The 21089-nt window shown below is 47.5% G+C and overlaps 1 protein-coding gene across 2 annotated transcripts in view; it reads left to right on the forward strand.

The window, feature by feature from the left end:
* LOC308580430 (uncharacterized protein) overlaps nucleotides 1-21089 on the forward strand; it is an 80690-nt gene that overhangs the window by 14772 nt on the left and 44829 nt on the right. The window lies entirely within an intron of this gene.

A 21089-nucleotide genomic window follows, 5' to 3' on the forward strand; every position in this document is an offset into this window, starting at 1 on the left:
CCCCTCCAGGACAGGAGAGCGGAGAACACGCGTCTTGCAGAAGGAACCGCTCGCTGCATTCGGTAGCGGAGTTATAAACAGGGAATCAAGGCTTCATACACCCCAGAACCCTGGGAGGGTCTCTCAGAACGGAACAGATATGCTGCGGTGCAGAACTGGGACCTTCAGAACTTTATTATTTTCTTGTTTAATCTTTGGATCGTGTAGTAACAAAAGAATGCACACGCATACTCTGTCCCGCGGCGAGGTTTGAGGACAGTGATCTGGCCCTCGACTTTAAAAGGTTGCTGACCCCTGTCTCTGGGGGTGCAAAAAAGAATTTGGAAGTGTTTGTTTTCATTCTTGGGGGCCATGCTATTTGGCAACCCTCTCTTTTTCAAGAGCTAATTTCAGGGCTATGAGAGCCTAAGGAAAAGCCTTTTGTTTGTTTTTAATAAAAAAAACCCTTCAAAATGTGACAAATGTTTGTGGGGGCTCCACCTGTTGTTGTTGCTGCTGCTGAGGGGGCCCTGGATCTCACCCCCAAATGTCTGCCATGATGGTAGCAGGATGGGAGAAGTCAAGTGCCCAGAATCAAAAAGGAAAAGTATTTTCTGCATCTTTCTTGAACGAAATGTATATGTCTGAAACCTCAGACAAAGCTCATGTTGACAGCATTGAAGCTGTTGTTCAGTAACCAATTAATGTCATATTTATCACTGCTGATAAATATGTCCTAAATAAACAACCATATATATTTGCCTTCTGGAAGGTGGGGCACGATGCTGAGGGAATCTGTATTATATCTGGAGGAGAGAAGGCGGAAGGGGGGGGAGCTCAGTGCACCCAGAAGACGCCAGTTGTTGGTTATAGTTGCATCTATACAAAGTGCATAGCCTTTGCCCTCCATAAAGAAATGGGGAGGAGACAAGAGCTGGAATAGCTGACCAGAAGGAAATGTAACCTGGGAACTTCATGTTGCTCCTCAGCTCCCTGACCCCAAGAAAAGACTCATCCAGGGAGGCAGGTGAGCATCACAGCTAAACCCCCCATTATGCTCTACAGTAGCTAATCGCTCAGAACAGGGCTTTTTTCATTCAGTTCTTTGTGTTGGGGGGGGTTACCTTCCCTTCTTCCCTTGCAATCATGACAAAAACGAAACCTCCACGGCAATGCTTTCAGCCCCAGAAGAGGAGCTCCCCTTGGTTTCAAGGAAGGGGTCCAAGGGAGCATCTGGAGCCCTGCCTTCCCTTCTGTTGCTGGGCCCTTCCCCTCCTCTCTCTGCCATCCCAGGGCCACTCTTGACTCCCCAGCAGGAGACTAGATCTGTCTGTGATGATGAGATGACCTGGCTGGTGGAAGGTCCACTTCCTGTTTCCTGCAGCTCCATCCTTCTTTCTCATGCAAGGTGGAGTCATGGAGCAGGTGACGACTGAGCACACCTAAGGGCGACATGGGGGGGGGGTTCTGCTTAACCTTTCCCTGTCTGCTCCTTTTCTGGATCAAAATCCCCACACAAAAAGGGGCAGTGTGAGGGCACAATCAGTGTTATGGAGCTGCCCTGAAAATCATTGCTTTGTGACCGTAAGAGGCCCTTCTCAAAAAAACAAGCATCAAGAGAATTTAAGCTACAGAATTTAAAACAAACAGATAATTACAAAAAAAGAAAGCAGTCTGGTGCCACATTGCGTAGGAGTTAGTTTAATACACTCTACATGGGGCTGCCTTTGAAAAGAGCTCAGAAAGTTCAACTGGCTGAAAGAGCTGCAGACACACTGCTGACCAGGGCTGGCTATAGGCACAGCATAGGACTCCCTTATTAGAACAGCTCCGTCTGCCTAATTGTCTGTTTCTGGACACAATGTGCTGGTTATCACCTATAAAGTCCTGCTTTGCCTAATTCAAAAATGCCATGTCCTGTATTGATAGTTTTGTCCAGTATTTCAGATCTATCTCTCCCCCCCCCCCTCTGCCAAATTAGGGATCCTCTCCAAGGACCTGTGTTTGAAAGGGTGTGTGAATGTGAAAAGTCCTGCATTTAAACTCTGGGCAGCCAAGCACAGACAGACTGACAGATTCATGAGTATCTGGGTGTGAGCATGCATGTGTGACAAATTCCAGGGGGCCATCCTGTGAGGCTGCAGGAGATTGGAATGGATTGTTTTGAAGTCACTTCAGTACCAGGTGGAAAAAGAAAACCAACTGTCCACCAACCCCCCTCCCTGCCCTGCCCTGGATTCATCACCCTGTTCCTTGTTTTACTGCCCTGTATTTACTGCCTGTATTTACTGCCCTGTATTTTGCCCCTTCATGGATCACTGCCTTGCCGTGGCGAAGGGGCTTGAAGAACTCAGAGAAGCTATGAACTACGCCGAGTAGGGCACACAAGATGAACAGGTCATAGTGGAGAGTTTTGACCAAACGTGATCCACCTGGAGGAGGAACCGGCAAGCTTCTCCAGTATCCTTGCCAAGAAAACTCCATGGACAAAGAAATCAGGCATATAAAAGTTATGACGCTGGAAGATGAGCCCCTCAGGTCGGAAGGCGTCCAACATGCTACTGGGGAAGAGCGGAGGGCAAGTACAAGTAGATCCAGAGCTGATGAAGCGGCTGGGCCAAAGCCGAAAGGACGCTCAGTTGCGGATATGCCTGGAAGCGAAAGGAAAGTCCAATGCTGTAAAGAAAAATATTGCATAGGAACCTGGAATGTAAGAACCATGAACCTGGGTAAGTTGGAGGTGGTCAAAAATGAGATGGCAAGAATAAATATTGACATCCTGGGCATCAGTGAACTAAAATGGACGGGAATGGGTGAATTCAGTTCGGATGACCATCACATCTACTACTGTGGGCAAGAAACCCGTAAAAGAAATGGAGTGTCCCTCATAGTCAATAAAAGAGTGGCGAAAGCTGTAATGGGATGTGTGAGGGGATGATTAGCTGCTTGTGCGTAAAATCGTGCTCCCTCAGAGTTTGTGCGACTCCACAAACCTCTGTGTGTGACGGAGCTCCTCAAACATGTCTGCTCTAGTCACTCGTAGAGTCTGACAGTGGCTGTCTGCGGAAGCGTTTCCAGCAAAGAAGCTCCTTAACGGAAACGCGTCTCCTGGACTCACGACGTGACAGTTTCCGGCGAGGTGTGGGTCTCCCTATGGGAGACTCAGATACCTCCCCACTGTTCTCGCTGGAAGCGTCTCTGAGCCCTCCCTCCTGCTCGCATTCCCTCAGAGATCCACTCCTCCCCCTGCTGGTTCCTGCTTCAGCTGTTGAGTCTCTTTCATCCTCCCTGAGACCCTCCACCACCTGATGCTCCGATGGCAGTTCCCTGACATCCACCTCCCCTCCAGGGCCCCCCTCACCCCCTCCCATTTCCTCTTCCCTGGGAGGTGAAGGGTTAAAACCCCGAAAAGAATCTTCTTCATCTTCAGACGTCTCGAACAATTCCCTCCATCGATCACCGTCCTGGCTCGCTGAATCCTCCTCCTCTTCGGAATCTGTGAACCCCTCCAACTCCTCTTCCTCGTCGGTGGTGGCAAAGTATTGCCTTCGGAACCTCGCTACAGGCTGAGGTTTACGTGGGAACCTCTGATGAAAAGTTTCTATTAAAACTTCGTCATTGACATCCTCTGCCCTAACCCAGGTGTTTTCCGACTCCGGTTCCCCTTCCCACATTACCAAATACTCAACTTGATCTCCCTTCCACCTGGAATCGAGGATCTCCGCTACATGGTAGCTGTGTTCCTTCTCCTCCATAGCTGGTCCCCTAGTGACCCTCCCTTCACTGCCCCCTTTATACAGTGACAGCAACGACCTGTGGAAAACTGGGTGCAGCTTCATGTGGTTCGGTAACCGGAGTCTGAAAGCCACTGGGTTGACCTGCTGCATGACTTCAAATGGGCCCAGCCTTTTGGGTCTTAACTTTTTACAACCCCCTTTGAATGGCAACCCTTGGGTTGACAGCCACACCTGGTCCCCCACCCTGATGCTTTCACCTTCCCTTCTGTTTTTGTCTGCCTGCCTCTTATATTCCTCCTTAGCCCTGTTTAAGTTGAGTTGGAGCTGGCGATGGATCGCTTCCATTTCTTCAACGAACTGTTCTGCAGCTGGAACGCTCCAGTTCTCCCCTTCCCCCCCTGGGAAGGCTCTGGGATGGCACCCGTGATTAGCCAAAAAGGGGCTCATCCCCGTGGACACGTTCTCTGCATTGTTGTAGGCAAATTCTGCCAACGCCAGCTTCTCCACCCAATCATTCTCTCTGTCATTCACATAACACCTCAAATATTGCTGGAGAACACCATTAGCTCTTTCCGCCTGCCCGTTGGTTTCTGGATGACGGGCCGTTGAGAAATTAACCTCTACATGCAGTAAGCTCATGAGCTTCCTCCAGAACCTGGAAGTAAATTGTTTCCCTCGGTCTGAAACCACCCTCAAGGGGGCGCCATGCAACCTAAACACATTTTCTACAAACAATTTGGCTGTTTCTTCTGCTGTGACCGCATGTGAGCAGGCTATAAAGTGGGCCATTTTAGTTAACAGGTCTACCACCACCATGATGGCTGTTTTCCCTCTAGACCTTGGCAGATCAGTCATGAAATCTATTGCCACTGCTTCCCACGGTCTTTCAGGTGTGGGTAGTGGTTCTAATAAACCTGCCGGTGCCCGCCTCTCCCCCTTGGCTCGTTGGCATTCTTCACACCCTCTCACATACTCCCGCACATCTTCCCTGACCTTGGGCCACCAAAATTCCCTGGTGACCAGCCACATGGTTTTGTGTTGCCCAAAATGCCCTGCTGTGGGGCTATCGTGCAGTTGCTTGAGTACCTTCTCCCTCAATTCCCCTTCGGGTATATATAACGCTCCCTTGTAGTACAATGCCCCGTTTCTCTCCTCAAAACCCCCAGGTTTGTCTCCCTCCCTCCTGAGACCCCTGAGTTTGTCCTGGGTATATTCATCATGCACCGTACCCTCTACCAATTCCCTTTGCCCCACCAATGCCGCCCCACACACCCAGCGGTCCTCTGGAATGACATGGGTCTCTTCAGGTGCTCCCTCCCCCTCCAAATATTCAGGTTTGCGTGAGAGAGCGTCCGCCCTAACGTTCTCTGGGCCTGGCACGTAACAAATCTCAAAGTTAAATTTGGAGAACTCCTGGGCCCATCTCAACTGCCGTTGGTTGAGCACTCGCGCAGTTCTCCAATACTCTAGATTCTTATGGTCCGTGCACACTTGCACCTTATGTTGTGCACCAATTAGCAGGTGCCTCCATTTCCGGAAAGCCTCATGAATAGCAAGAAGTTCCCGGTCGTACACCGTGTAGTTCCTCTCGGATTTGTTCAGCTTTCGCGAAAAGAAGGCACACGGTCGCCACTCTGACTCCTCCTTCCCCGACTGCAGAAGAAGCACCGCCCCTATGGCTCTGTCAGATGCGTCTGTTTCGACCCTCAGCTTCTTTTGTAAGTCCACATGCAGAAGTTGTTCTTCCGAGGCGAAGGCCCTTTTCAGTTCCTCAAACGCTCGCTCCGCCTCCGCCGTCCATACAAACTTCTTTTTACTGCTGAGACAGTCTGTAATGGGCGCCGTCAGGTGGGCGAAGTTTCGGATGAACTTACGATAAAAGTTCCCAAACCCTAGGAACCTCTGCACATCCTTCTTGGTTTTGGGTGTTTTCCAGTCCAGCACTGCCTGCACCTTGCCGGGATCCATGGCCAATCCCTTGTCTGACAGGCGGTACCCCAGGAATTCCACCTCCTTGGTATGAAACTGACACTTCTCCAGTTTCACCCACAGCCTGTTGGCTTGCAGCCTGCTCAACACTTCTCTGACGTCTCTCACATGTTGCTCCTCATTCTCCGAATACACCAACACATCATCTAGGAAGGCAACGCAATTCTTGTAGAGCAAAGGACCCAGTACGTGGTTCATAAAAGATTGAAAACACGCTGAGCCTGCTTGTAATCCAAAAGGCATAACGAGATATTCAAATGCCCCCAAAGGGGTAAACATGGTGGTTTTCCATTCATCCCCTTTCCTTATACGTATCAGGTTGTACGCCCCCCTTAGATCCAGCTTTGTAAAAATCTTTCCCTTCCTCACCCTGGTCAAAATATCATCAATTCTGGGCATAGGGAAAGCCACTGGTTCCGTTACTGCATTTAACCTCCTAAAATCACATACAAGTCTCGGCTTGTCCGTGTGCTTTTTATCCACAAAAAACACTGGGCTACCCCCCGCTGCTTTGGACTCTCTGATGAAGCCCCTCTTCAAGTTCTTGTCAATAAACTCTCGCAACTCCTGCATTTCTCTGTCTGACATGGCATACAACTTGCCCACAGGAAGCTGTGCTCCAGGGAGTAAATTGATCTGGCAATCAAAGGGCCTATGAGGGGGTAGTTGGTCAGCTTCCTTCTCGCTGAACACGTCGCTGAGATCTGCATACTGCGGTGGTACCTTCACCTTCTCCATTACTTCAGTCCCTGCTAGGGTAGCTTGGGCCCCTGCTGAACCCTTTTCCCCTTTGCAGTGTTCTAAGCAATGTGCTGAACCAAAGGAAACCACTCTTTGATGCCAGCCCACCAGCGGATCATGTAGCGCTAGCCAGCTCATTCCCAAAATAATGGGAGTGCCTCCCAAGGTGGCCACATTAAACGCTATCAGTTCTATGTGCCTTGCCACCCTCATTATCATTGGGACGGTTTGCAAGCTGACTCCTCCTCCCAACAACTCCCTGCCATCGATCGTGGTCACCTGCAGGGGGTTGCTTAAAGGGATCGTCTGTATCTGGTGTTCAGCAGCAAACTCCTTGCTCATAAAATTGCAGGAGCTGCCTGAGTCCAACAGCGCCTTTATTTTTAGGGGGTGTCCATTTTGCAGCTCTAGCGACACTTCAATCACTAGAGCAGGTTGAGGAGCTTCTGGCACGGGCACTTTCACTGCTCTTTGGCCTGGCTGCAGTGCCCCGACTGTGGCAACCAGGCGTTGGCTTTTACCTGCTCCGTTTCTCCCTGCTCTCCTCCCTCAACAGCTCCCACCATCCCTTGCCATTCCTTCCTCTGGGGGCAGACTCTTGCAAAGTGGCCTGGCTGTTGGCAGAGATAGCATTTCCGGGCGCCCTTTCCCTCCTTCTTAGCCCCCTCACTGGGTTTTGAAAATGCGCGCGCGCGCGCTGTTCCGATTTCCATCGGCTCTGCCGGCGGGAAAGCTGGCTCAGGAATGTCTGGAATGCGGAACTCCTTCCAACGTTCCCCTCTCCCTTCCCGCCTTTCCAAGGCTCTTGCCTCCTGACGCGCTCCTATGGTCAGCGCAGATTTGGTCAGCTGATCCATAGACACCGCCCTGGGGCTCCGGGACAGCTCGTCTTTCACAGCCGAAGAAAGACCTTCTTCAAATAGCATCTGAATGGGTGCAGCCGATAAATCCCAACCCAATCTGTGAATCAGCATGGTAAACTCAGTCCAGTACTCACGGACAGATCGGCTTCCCTGCTTGCAAGCCATTAGCTGTCTGCGCACCACCCCTTCCTCAATATCGCTGGAAAACATGATATCCATTGCACGAAAGAACTTCATCGTGTCCTTTAGGACGTCATTGTGCGTTGCCATTAGGGGTCGAACCCAGTCCCGTGCCCCTTTCTCAAGATGCCCAATTACGAAAGCAACTCGCGATTCCTCATCAGGGAACTCATCGAACTGCACATTAATGGCATATTGCATCTCTGTCCTAAAGGCATGGTAATCCTTGGGGTCCCCCCCAAACTTCTGCACCAATCCTGGTACCTTTCTGGGGAACTGAGTGGCTCTCCCCTTCTTGTCTGCATCCTGAGCCCTTCTCTCCTCAAGCCTCGCCGTCTGCAGCGCCAGTTGGACTTCCAACGCTCGGTATCTCTCTTCCAAGCTTGGACCAGCTCCAACTCCTGCTCCTCCGGTTCCGGCTGGTTCACTCATGATGCCTTCTCCTGCACAGGCAGCGTACAGAGACTGTCAGACTGCTGTGAGGGGATGATTAGCTGCTTGTGCGTAAAATCGTGCTCCCTCAGAGTTTGTGCGACTCCACAAACCTCTGTGTGTGACGGAGCTCCTCAAACATGTCTGCTCTAGTCACTCGTAGAGTCTGACAGTGGCTGTCTGCGGAAGCGTTTCCAGCAAAGAAGCTCCTTAACGGAAACGCGTCTCCTGGACTCACGACGTGACAGTTTCCGGCGAGGTGTGGGTCTCCCTATGGGAGACTCAGATACCTCCCCACTGTTCTCGCTGGAAGCGTCTCTGAGCCCTCCCTCCTGCTCGCATTCCCTCAGAGATCCACTCCTCCCCCTGCTGGTTCCTGCTTCAGCTGTTGAGTCTCTTTCATCCTCCCTGAGACCCTCCACCACCTGATGCTCCGATGGCAGTTCCCTGACAGGATGCAATCTCAAAAATGATAGAATGATCTCGATACGAATCCAAGGCAGACCTTTTAACATCACAGTAATCCAAGTTTATGCACCAACTACTGGTGCTGAAGAAACTGAAATTGACCAATTCTATGAAGATTTACAACACCTTATAGAAGTGACACCAAAGAAGGATGTTCTTTTCATTATAGGGGATTGGAATGCTAAAGTAGGGAGGCAAGAGATAAAAGGAACAACTGGCAAGTTTGGCCTTGGAGATCAAAACGAAGCAGGGCAAAGGCTAATAGAGTTCTGTCAAGAGAACAAGCTGGTCATCACAAACACGCTTTTCCAACAACACAAGAGACGACTCTACACACGGACATCACCAGATGGGCAGCATCGAAATCAGATTGATTATATTCTCTGCAGCCAAAGATGGAGAAGCTCTATACAGTCAGCAAAAACAAGACCTGGAGCTGACTGTGGCTCAGATCATCAGCTTCTTATAGCAAAATTCAAGATTAAACTGAAGAAAGTAGGAAAAACCACTGGGCCGGTAAGATACAATCTAAGTCAAATCCTTTATGAATACACAGTGGAAGTGAGGAACAGGTTTAAGGATTTAGATTTGGTGGACAGAGTGCCTGAAGAACTATGGATGGAGGCTCGTAACATTGTATTACAAATAGCGGAGGAGAGAAGGCAAGCAAAATGCGAGGGAGATAGTGAAAGATACAGGAAATTGAATGCAGATTTCCAAAGAATAGCAAGGAGAGACAAGAAGGCCTTCTTAAACGAGCAATGCAAACAAATGGAGGAAAACAACAGAATGGGAAGAACCAGAGATCTGTTCAAGAAAATTGGAGATATGAAAGGAACATTTCGTACAAAGATTACCATAATAAAGGACAAAAGTGGTAAGGACCTAACAGAAGCAGAAGACATCAAGAAGAGGTGGCAAGAATACACAGAGGAATTATACCAGAAAGATATGGATGTCTCGTACACCCCAGGTAGTGTGGTTGCTGACCTTGAGCCAGACATCCTGGAAAGTGAAGTCAAATGGGCCTTAGAAAGCACTGCAAATAACAAGGCCAGTGGAAGTGATGGTATTCCAGCTGAACTGTTTAAAATTTTAAAAGATGATGCTGTTAAGGTGCTACACTCAATATGCCAGCAAATTTGGAAAACTCAGCAGTGGCCAGAAGATTGGAGAAGATCAGTCTACATCCCAATCCCAAAGAAGGGAAGTGCCAAAGAATGCTCCAACTACCGCACAATTGCACTCATTTCACATGCTAGCAAGGTTATGCTTAAAATTCTACAAGGAAGGCTCAAGCAGTATGTGGATCGAGAACTCCCAGAAGTGCAAGCTGGATTTAGAAGAGGCAGAGGAACCAGAGACCAAATTGCAAACATGCGCTGGATTATGGAGAAAGCTAGAGAGTTCCAGAAAGACATCTACTTCTGCTTCATTGACTATGCAAAAGCCTTTGACTGTGTCAACCACAGCAAACTATGGCAAGTTCTTAAAGAAATGGGAGTGCCTGATCACCTCATCTGTCTCCTGAGAAATCTCTATGTGGGACAAGAAGCTACAGTTAGAACTGGATATGGAACAACTGATTGGTTCAAAATTGGGAAAGGAGTACGACAAGGCTGTATTTTGTCTCCCTGCTTATTTAATTTATATGCAGAATACATCATGCGAAAGGCTGGGCTGGATGAATCCCAAGCTGGAATTAAGATTGCCGGAAGAAATATCAACAACCTCAGATATGCAGATGACACAACCTTGATGGCAGAAAGTGAGGAGGAATTAAAGAACCTTTTAATGAGGGTGAAAGAGGAGAGTGCAAAATATGGTCTGAAGCTCAACATCAAAAAAACGAAGATCATGGCCACTGGTCCCATCACCTCCTGGCAAATAGAAGGGGAAGAAATGGAGGCAGTGAGAGATTTTACTTTCTTGGGCTCCATGATCACTGCAGATGGTGACAGCAGCCACGAAATTAAAAGACGCCTGCTTCATGGGAGAAGGGCAATGACAGGCCTAGACAGCATCTTGAGAAGTAGAGACGTCACCTTGCCAACAAAGGTCCGTATAGTTAAAGCCATGGTTTTCCCAGTAGTGATGTATGGAAGTGAGAGCTGGACCATAAAGAAGGCTGATCGCCGAAGAATTGATGCTTTTGAATTATGGTGCTGGAGAAGACTCTTGAGAGTCCCATGGACTGCAAGAAGATCAAACGCATCCATTCTAAAGGAAATCAGCCCTGAGTGCTCACTGGAAGGACAGATTGTGAAGCTGAGGCTCCAGTACTTTGGCCACCTCATGAGAAGAGAAGACTCCCTGGAGAAGACACTGATGCTGGGAAAGATGGAGGGCACAAGGAGAAGGGGGAGACAGAGGACGAGATGGCTGGATAGTGTTTTCGGGGTTACCAGCATGAGTTTGACCAAACTGCGGGAGGTAGTGGAGGACAGAGGTGCCTGGCGTGCTCTGTTCCATGGGGTCACGATGAGTCGGACACGACTAAACGACTAAACAACAACAACATTTTGCCTCACACTTACCAAGCTAAATTTTGGCTTAGTTTTGGTTTAGCAAACCTGACTAGCATGCCACTTTCAAACCTGAAATCTTTTTTCCTCCTGTTTTGGTTTGGAAGTTGGAGGAAAGTCAGATTCATGATCTGCGACTGCCCATTTATTTGGACTTTTCAGCACTGGCCACTGTCACCCTTGAGCTCACGTCAGCAATGTCTAGGCAACACGATGACCATGTATATACGCAATGAACAATCTTGATAGAATTCCTTCAAAGCCTCCCAAGTACAAAATGAAATCTTTAGTCTCAAGGTCTCTGGAAATCTTTAAATGAAGTGAGGTACCAGACTTTGTAGGATGAAAGACAAGATGTGAAGCTTTGTGTATTCAGCAAATATGATGTCCAACACTGAACAGTGATTCCGGATATTGACTACTGTTTTGTGGAATTCTTGTCAGCGTGGTGGGAGGATATAGAATTGCTTCATAAACTGAAAATAAAGTTTTGCAGACGATGAGCTGCATGACATACCACTTTACAAAAATTATAAACTAGAATACAAACAGTAATGAAAAAGAGTACATACCCCATCTTATTTCGAAGGAATGTATGTAAATGAAAATACCAAATGCTATGGAACAGTGCACATGTAATAATGTCACTGCTACTAACAATATTTTTTGAAAAACATTAAGCCAACTCCAGGTGGTGCTAATAACAAGGAGGTTGAGTTTAAAGGTAGAGTGCAAAGTAACAATACAAATACAAGGAGTCTGGGATTAAAGGAGCAGTGTAAAGTTACAGACAAAATACTTTTTGAATGTTGTCTAGATTTCTACAACTGATTTAGGGTATTTTTGCACTGCTGAATCAGGAAATGGCATCCGTTTTTCTCCATCAGGTCAGGTTTACTGTAAACAATGGTGGGCATTGATAAAGGTAAGTTCACGTAAATTGCATGTTGCTTCACCATTTTTCAAACTTCAGGGCTTGAACTTCCGTTTCTTGGAACTCCAGGAATGCTCAGCGGCAGGGAGGTCTCTCTTCAGAGTCCAACAGTAGTCAGCCATCATGACTGCGTCCCAGCGACCCTGATACCTGGTCTCCATCTCTTTCATGTCCTGATGGAGTCTCTCCCCCTGCTCGTCACTCATTGAACCCAGGTTCTCAGGAAACCGGTCCATATGTGAAAATAGGTAGTGCATCTTGACGTTCATGTTGCAGCCCAGGTTTCTGAAAGCAGTCAGCATCTTGTTGACAAGTTCTGCGTAGTTTCTGGCCTTATTGTTGCCAATAAAGTTCATCACTACCAGAACAAATGCCTTCCACACTTCCAGTTCCACTTTGTTCATTGAGTTTCCGAACTCTGGATCTCGGATGAGCTGATGGATCTGAGGACCGTCAAAGATGTCAGCTTTCAACTTCTCCATGGTCAATCCTGGAAAAGCCTGGCACAAGTAAGTGAAGCAGTCACCATCCTTGTCCAGAGCCTTGGTGAACTGCTTGATTAAGCCGAGCTTGATGTGCAGCGGTGGGAAGAGTATTCTGTCTCTGTCCACCAGAGGGTCATTGATGACGTTCCTTTCTTTGCAAGGCACCAATTCCTCCCGCACAGGCCGTGTAATGCTGAGCACGGTCCCTACTATCCCACATGCACAGAAAACATGGGTACTTGGTGAAGCCAGACTGTTGTCCCAACAAAAAGTTCACCATCTTCAGGTCAACACAAATAAACCACTTATGCTGATCATAACCAATTTTCTCCAGCACATACTTCACCGCTTCATAGTTCTCCTTCAGTGTATTCGAGTGAGCCAGGGGTATAGAGGCAAACTGGTTACCATTGTGTAGCAGAACACATTTCAGTGATCGCTTGCTGCTGTCAATGAACAGTCTCCAATCTTTGGGTTCGTACTGTGGCACTCCAAGCTTGAGCAGAAGCTGTGCAATATCTGCACAGTACACCAAATCCTCCTCTTCCGAGAAAAAACGGAGGTACTCTTGATGCCTGTTGCAGAAGAAGCTGATGCGAGCACTGTCAGAGAGGAGGTTTTTTTCCTTCAATCTGGATGCCAACAGTTCGGCAGAGTCTTTTGACAAGCTGAAGTCGCGAACTAGATAATTCAGCTCCTTTTGGGAAAATGGATGTGGAGCATCATCTTCAATAACCACTTCTTCTTCTTCATGTCCTTCAACACTGGAGGCATCTTCGTCACTAATGTCAGGAAGTTCTCAGAAGATAGACACTGGAATTTCATCACAATGAGCTACAGGATGACGTGCTGATTGAAGATCAGGATACTTCATGGGGCGGCTGCCCCATTAACTTAGTTTTGATCCCCCAACTTTATGCTTTGACGCACCAATTTATGAAAGATTTCGAGGTTTTATGACTTCAAACTGATCCCTTTTCGACATAATCACCCAGAACTATCGGACCTGAATACTTCTTGTCATTAAAACAATCATTTCCAATCAAAACAATTATTCGACATGGCATTTTACTCCCACCAACTTCTTCTAAAATGCTCCACACAAGCGTAAGGTAAAGGTACCCCTGCCCGTATGGGCCAGTCTTGACAGACTCTGGGGTTGTGCGCCCATCTCACTCAAGAGGCCGGGGGCCAGCGCTGTCCGGAGACACTTCCGGGTCACGTGGCCAGCGTGACAAAGCTGCATCTGGCAAGCCAGTGCAGCAAACAGAAACGCCGCTTGCCTTCCCGCCAGTAAGCGGTCCCTATTTATCTACTTGCACCCGGGGGTGCTTTCGAACTGCTAGGTTGGCAGGCGCTGGGACCGAACAGCGGGAGCGCACCCCGCCGCAGGGATTCGAACCGCCGACCTTTCGATCGGCAAGCCCTAGGCGCTGAGGCTTTTACCCACAGCGCCACCCGCGTCCCCCACACAAGCGTACATGTGAACAAAAACGTAAAAAAAGACATGTGGCCATAGCTCAAAAACTTGACCTGATTGAGCAAAACCAATGTGATTTTTGGATTCAGTGCATCAGATTCGTCCTAAATCAACTGAAAAAACACAGACAACAAAATTGTTGTTGACCAGTGAAATGAAATTTGAAACAATTAAAGTCTAACTTAGAGTTGAGACCCCCCTGGATAAATGGTTTGAAACATGAAAAGAAACCGTGTTTCTTGCTGCCGTAACTGTCGCTCATAATCTTTTCTGATGCTAATTGCCTTCTGATTCACCCATAAAACTGTAAATAATAGATCTGTATCTGAATGATTATGAGAAGCAAAATGTTCTACCAGAGGTGCCTCCAAATTAGCATTATTAATACGTGATCGGTGTTCACCAATCCGAACCCCCACAGCTCGAGTGGTAGAGCCTATATGCAATAAATTGCCAGCTGCTGCCTTTGCTGCCTTCGCGTGATGTGATGGCGGCAGCAGCGGCAGAGGCAGCAACCCTCTTATTCCACTAACGAAAGGAACCTCTGAAGCCTGGTGCTGGCCTGCCTCCCTCCACCATCCCTCCACTTGGATACCCACTCACACAGAGAGAGAGACCCATGCACCCTCTTGCCTTCCCTCACGTTGCGCACTGCCCCCAAGCTCAACTTGCCCTCTTGGTCAGGCTGCCGGAGGGGGGGGGGGCTTCTGCTGGGCCAGAGCCGCTTCTCTTCTGGGCGACACCCCCCTCCACACCCCAATCCCTTTTCTGTTCCGAGCGGCTGTGTTTCAGGGCCCCCGGGTATCATATAAAGACCCTCTATTTAAAACTTTTTCTTATCAGGCGATCATCGAAATTTTTATTTATAGACATATTACTGACATATTTTTTAGCTATTTTGGGGGGACCCTCCTCACCTGCGCCCCTAGTGGGGGCTTTCCTCGCTGTCCCCTAACTATGGCCCTGACCCCAATCACTGCAGCCTGTGTGGGAAAGCCTTGAGGAGCTCACTGTGTGCAAGGGGGCTTAACCAGGAGAGAAGCTGTACTGGTGCTCCGAGGGCAGGAAGAGCTTTGGCTGGAAATCGTTGTTCACTTCACACAAAAGGATCCACATGGGGAAGAAGCCATACAGGTGCTCTGAGTGCAGGAAGAGCTTGGGGGTCAGAATCCACACAGGTGAGAAACCTTCCCATTGCCCTGACTGCAGTTAGAGCTTCAGCCAGGTAGCCCCTCTCTCCTGACACACGGGAGAACCCACACGAGAGGAGGGGGAGAAGAAGGATCTGAAATATTTTCCTTGAAGCTTGAATTGGTTTTTATTTTTTTATTTGTTTTATTTGATGTGTTGTGAAGCGCTTTGAGGCTTTTTCTTTAAAATATAAAGCGGTATAGAAATGAAATAAATAATGATAATGATGATTTCATTGCCAAAAATAAGAAACGGCACTTCAACATTCCATTGTGGCGACTGTAGCCTAGGTTTAAGGAGACATTTAGCAATTAACTGATAGATATCTGAGTTTTTAATCCTACCATGGAAGGCAGGACTTCCTCTCCCATTAATAAGGCTGAAGGGGGCTGAAGCACAAGATGGTGGTTGTGGAGCCTTCGTTTCCAGTATTTTCTTTTGATCGGTCTTGATAATAATTATATTATCACTCCCGTTACCCTGGAATAAATCCAGTTAACCGCTCCACCTATTCCTGTGTTGTTAGATCATTTGGTTGCAATGCCGTCGCACAAGAAGAGGAAGATAGATTTGGAGTGCCGCATTTTCAATAAGAAATGGACACACGACAAATTCTTTGTGGAGCTGAAAGGCATGCCCGTGTGCCTCATTTGTGGTGAGGCCCTCTCCGTCCTGAAGAAGGCCAACCTGCAGAGGCACCACAGGACGAAGCACATCCAGTACAAGGGAGTTCCAAGGGCAACTGCGCGAGGAGAAGGTCAAGGCGCTGAAAATGGACCTGCACGCCCAGCAAGGCATCGCCCCGGAACCAAGGAAGGAAATGGACAGCGTGGAGCAAGCCAGCTTCGTGGTGAGCGAGCTGGTCTCCAAAAAGCTTCGCCCGCTCTCTAGAGGCGAGCTGGTGAAGGAGTGCATTGTGGCCACCGCCGCTCTCTTGGCCCCAGAGAAGCTGAAGCTCTTTGAGAGCGTGAGCTTCTCTCGCAGGAGGGGCTCAGCTCACAGCAAGAACTCGGCTCGGGGAATGGAGGGGTCTCTTGCAAGGGACCCCCGATTACCAGTGGTGAACTTGGAAAGCCAGCTGCTAGCGGCCACATTGTTGATGCCGCCAGGCAAAAGTGAGCTTGAAAAAGAAACACAGCCACAATTGTCACACTGAAAAGCTGCTGAGTTGAATGTTTATCATTATTTTATATGTATTCACGTCTTAATTTTTTTCTTAAGTTCTTCATCATCAGAATTTTATCATTCGTACGCCACCCATCTAACTGCGTTGCCCTACTACTCTGGGTGGCTTCCAACAAAATATTAGAAACACAAGAGCCCTCAAACAGTAAAATCTTCAGCTGTGAAGTTATATAATTTTTACATTTTTTTATCTTGCAGATTATAGAAGATGGTTCTGGAATTGGTTGGCTCCGCCTAACACTTCCTCTTGCTCTGCCAAGCAATGGGCATCAGTCCCCACTGCTTCTGTTTGGACCCCACTCCCCACAAAATAGATTTTTCCAATGGGTCACTGGCCTTTCATTTAACAAATAACGAAAGGTTCCCCACAGCAGAGTGTTTAAGTGTAGGCTGGTGCCAAAGGTAGAGGCAAATGGCTGCAATGTATTAACCTATATTGCTTGGCTATTTTCCTTTTTTTCTTCCGTGACGGACTTTCAAGAAATCGACCTGGTGGTGAGGCAGAGATTGGGTGATCTTTCCTCTTTGAGGCACAGTTTGTTCCTTTGTACGTTCAAACATGAAAAATAAAAGTGAGCCAGCACGACAAAATGGTTACAGAATATTTACCTGGCGAAAGGCTGGCATCCTGTGGCCCCTTCAGATGTTGTTAGATTTCAACTCACGTCTTCCCTGGCCATTGGCCATCCTGGCTGGGACTCATGGGAGCTGGAGTCCAATGATCTCTGAAGGACCACAGGTTTCCTTGCGTCTAGGTCCACAAATGCCGGGGACAATTCAAATCCCTCCCCAGTCGTGAAGCTGATTGGGTGACTTAAAGCTGGTCACCATCTTTATGTGAAACCTCCCTCACAGGGTTGCTGTGTGCGTGAAAGCAATATATCTTGCAGCGGCCTTGATGAGGGAAGTGTGGAACAGAAACGTACTTCCTAGGTAAAAATACAGGAAATAGTTTTGAATCTGATTGGGGAAAAAGCATTCCTTGTCTCCATATAGCATATAGCAGGGCTGGGGCCCATGTGTTGTTGAACTCCAGTTGAAGTCCCAGCATCTGGTTCCTCAGCCCTCTGCACTCTCTCTCTGGAAACCTCCAGCTGCCAGGTAACAGGAACCAGCCAATGCCTTATAGTTCAGAAACAGACTGCCAGGAACTGGGATTGCAAGTTGCCAATCTGGGAAACTTAGGCAAGCATCAACATATTCGGTTTCCATGCTTATGAATGTTGATTTGGATCAGATCGTCTGAGGTGTGGAAATATTAGGGGAAATATCTGCTTGACACCACCTTGGGATAGTTTTGACAGCAATTAGGGGAACTGGGAATATTTCTAGGTCCATCAGGGTTGAAGGACCAGCAAATAGCTAGAGAGGATTAAGGTGTGTGTTGGTGGGGTGGGGGTGGAATTAGGCCTTGTTTCTTGTGTGGCAGATAAGAGATTCCATAGTTCTTAAGGGTGAAAGTTTGCTGCCTGTCAAAATGATGCTTGAGCCTTTTTTTTTCCTTTCAAAAAACCAAAACAAAACAACCCAAACATGGCAGCTGGTCTAGTCAAGCAGGAAAATATAAGGTTCATTTGTGAAGTTACCTATTTAGCTCCAAGCTTTGTTTACATCGGTCCTTTTTAGCAAACAAATCCACATAATTGTTGGTGGCTGTCAATGTTCTTGTCAAATAGAACTGATTAAAAGTTTTTACTGTTAAAAAAAGTTGTGAAAAATACTTACAGCTGAAGTTGCAAACACACTGATCCTGATCCCTGTACAGTCGTACCTTGGTTCTCGAATTTAATCCGTTCTGGGAGTCCGTTCGATTCCTGGAACCGTATGAGAACCAAGGCGCGGCTTCCGATTGACTGCAGGAGCTTCCTGCACTCAATCAGAAGCTGTGTCGGACATACGGCTTCTGAAACATTTGAGTTGCAAGGCGTTTGGCATTCAAGGTATGGCTGTATTACATATATACTACAGTTGGGTTGAAACAGTTCTCTTTACACTTACCTGATTTGCACTTAATAATTTATCATAATAATTTATTATTTATACCCCGCCCATCTGGCTGGGTTTCCCCAGCCACTCTGGGCAGCTTCCAACAAAATATTAAAATACAATAGCCTGTTAAACATTAAAAGCATCCTAAACACGGCTGGCTTCAGATGTCTTCTAAAAGTCTGTTAGTTGTTTTTCTCTTTGACATCTGGTGGGAGGGCGTTCCACAGGGCAGGTGCCACTACCGAGAAGGCCCTCTGCCTGGTTCCCTGTAACTTGGCTTCTCACAGGGAGGGAATCGCCAGAATGCCCTCAGCGTGGACCTCAGTGTTTGGGCAGAACAATGGGGGTGGAGATGCTCCTTCAGGTATACTGGACCGAGGCCTTTCTAAAGGTCAGCGCCAGCACATTGAATTGTGCTCGGAAACGTACTGGGAGCCAATTGCACATGTGGTCTGTGGTCCTCAGAATCCACCCCACCCCCTTCCATGGCTCTGCTTCGCACCTTAGCCAGCCGGGATGTGCCTTTAAACTCCTGACAATGCCTCCTCCTCGCCTGGATGGAGGGGAGAGAGTTGTGTGTGCATTTGTATCTCAGATATATCCTTCCCATACAAGGCAAAACTGTTCAAGCTATGGCACTACATCTTTTTTTGCTTTAAAAAGAAAGTATTGAAAGAAGGGTTGTTTTTAAAATTTATTGCTTTATTTTTCACAACTTAATGCAAAGAAAAGAACTTCCCCTTTTTCCAGCCAGTGTGGTGTAGTGGTTAAGAGTGGTAGTCTGGTAATGTGGTTCGTGTCCCCGCTCCTCCACATGCAGCTGCTGGGCGACCTTGGGCTAGTCACACTTCTCTGGAGTCTCTCAGCCTCACTCAACTCACAGAGTACAGTGGTACATACGCTTCAGGTTACATACGCTTCAGGTTACAGACTCCGCTAACCCAGAAATAGTACCTCGGGTTAAGAACTTTGCTTCAGGATGAGAACAGAAATTGTGTGGTGGCGGCACAGTAGCAGCGGGAGGCCCCATTAGCCAAAGTGGTGCTTCAGGTTAAGAACGGACCTCTGGAACAAATTAAGTACGTAACCAGAGGTACCACTGTATTTAACAACAAGTACTTGAAAGACCAAACCGCGATGCAGCTGTGCTCTTTTCCATCCCTTTCTAAGAATTGCAACAATCTGTTCCTCCAATTGGTTCTCCCTTCACTGCAGTCAACTGAAGGCAACCAGCTCTCACTGCCAATGAAAATGAATGAATAGAAGGAGAACCTATGCATGTGTCACCGACACAAAAACTTTGGATATGCACTCTGTAAAATAATGAAACTTTACTTCCCCCCCCCCTCTATCCCCACTTCTCAACTCCCCAACCTTATACTGTATGCAACATTATAGTCAGTCTGTGTGTGAATTTTGATGATCTCCAAAGTAACAGAGTAGCTTATAGCTAAGAAGCAAAATAGCTGTTCTAGGTGATAGTTCCTTTTTACAGACTACAATGTCCAGACTCTTGGTATTCAAAAGAACTTTACTTTCATAAACATATAACCGAGAAAAATATATTTACAATCTCATGCTTATTCAAACACAGGCATGTTCTCTCTTGAATTGTCTTACAGTTTCTTACAAAAGGTTTTTACTTCCACCTCAGCAGTAATTCTGTTTTTGAACTTTTGAGCAGTAATTTTGATCAGCATTTCGTGATCTTCCACTGTTCCACTTCAGACAGATCACACTGACACACGATAGTATCCTGAGACATCTCTCTCAGCAGCACTTCTCCCTCATGCACAGAGAGAGAAAAGAACAGAAAAGCAGTTAGAAACAACAGTTACTGGAATAACAGTCTCAACAGAATGGAATGCCTCCCTCATGTGACTAACACACATGAGGGCTACTGTCAAAGTGAAGGGAGAGGGGAACAGTTAATCATTAATATTATCTACACATAGTAAATTCCTGCACTCTGCTGTGGTGGTTACACAGCTCAAAAATGCAGTTACTTGCAAAGTCTAAATCAGACAGGTCAAGAGGTCGTTTCCTGCCTAGCCAGAAACTGCTGTTAACTGAAAACCACTAGCAAGCTGTTTCCTGCTTTGCTTCTGCTTTAGTAATGCAAGATAAGAAAAGACACGAAGGGAATGCTTAGCTAGCAAAAGAGACACGTGTACGAAGGAGGTGGGAGGGGGTGCTTGGCAAGCAGAGGAAGTGCTTAGCCAGCAGAGGAAGTGCTTAGCTAGCAGCCTTAGCCTGCAATATAGATATGCCCTAAAAGGGAATAAGTTGAAAACTTGCCAGCTGATTGGGGAAGTTTTGGGGGGAGGTATGGGAGGAGGGTGAATGCTTTCAGGTATAAAAATGCTTGCTGAACATGGTAAAGGTACAGTCAGATTTCAGAAACTATTCTGCTGACTGTCTCTGTGCACAGATTTGCAATAAAACTCTTTTCTCCAAAGAAGAAACTTTCCTGGAACTTTTTTTTGTTCTTTCCTCGGTCCTGGGGACGCGGGTAAGCAATTCCCTGGCAAGTAAAAGGCATAAGCCTCCCGGTGCGTTGGCCGGGAAATTGACCCACCCCAGGGGGCCGGGGAGAGCCAGGCTCGACCAGGTGGACAGCTCAGACCGGAGTCTGCAGGCTTCAGCGCGCACCCTACCAATTCGTGGGGGAAACCGGCCACACCGCTCCTGAGTAGGGACCTCGGTCGAGGGAGAAAAGACTGGCCAGGGAAGGGAATCCGCAGCGAAGAAAAGGTAAAACTCCATCTTAAAACATTCTCATTTATGGAAATTAAACCATCATCCTTAGCACTTTCCCCAGACTTAGAGAAACCAGCGAGCCTTAAAACTAGGAGAGCAAAAAGCTCAAAGACAGAGGGCACTTAGCGGCACCCATAGAGGAGATGATTAT

Source organism: Podarcis bocagei, assembly GCF_964188305.1.
Source record: "Podarcis bocagei genome assembly, chromosome: 2".
Lineage (NCBI taxonomy): Eukaryota > Metazoa > Chordata > Lepidosauria > Squamata > Lacertidae > Podarcis > Podarcis bocagei.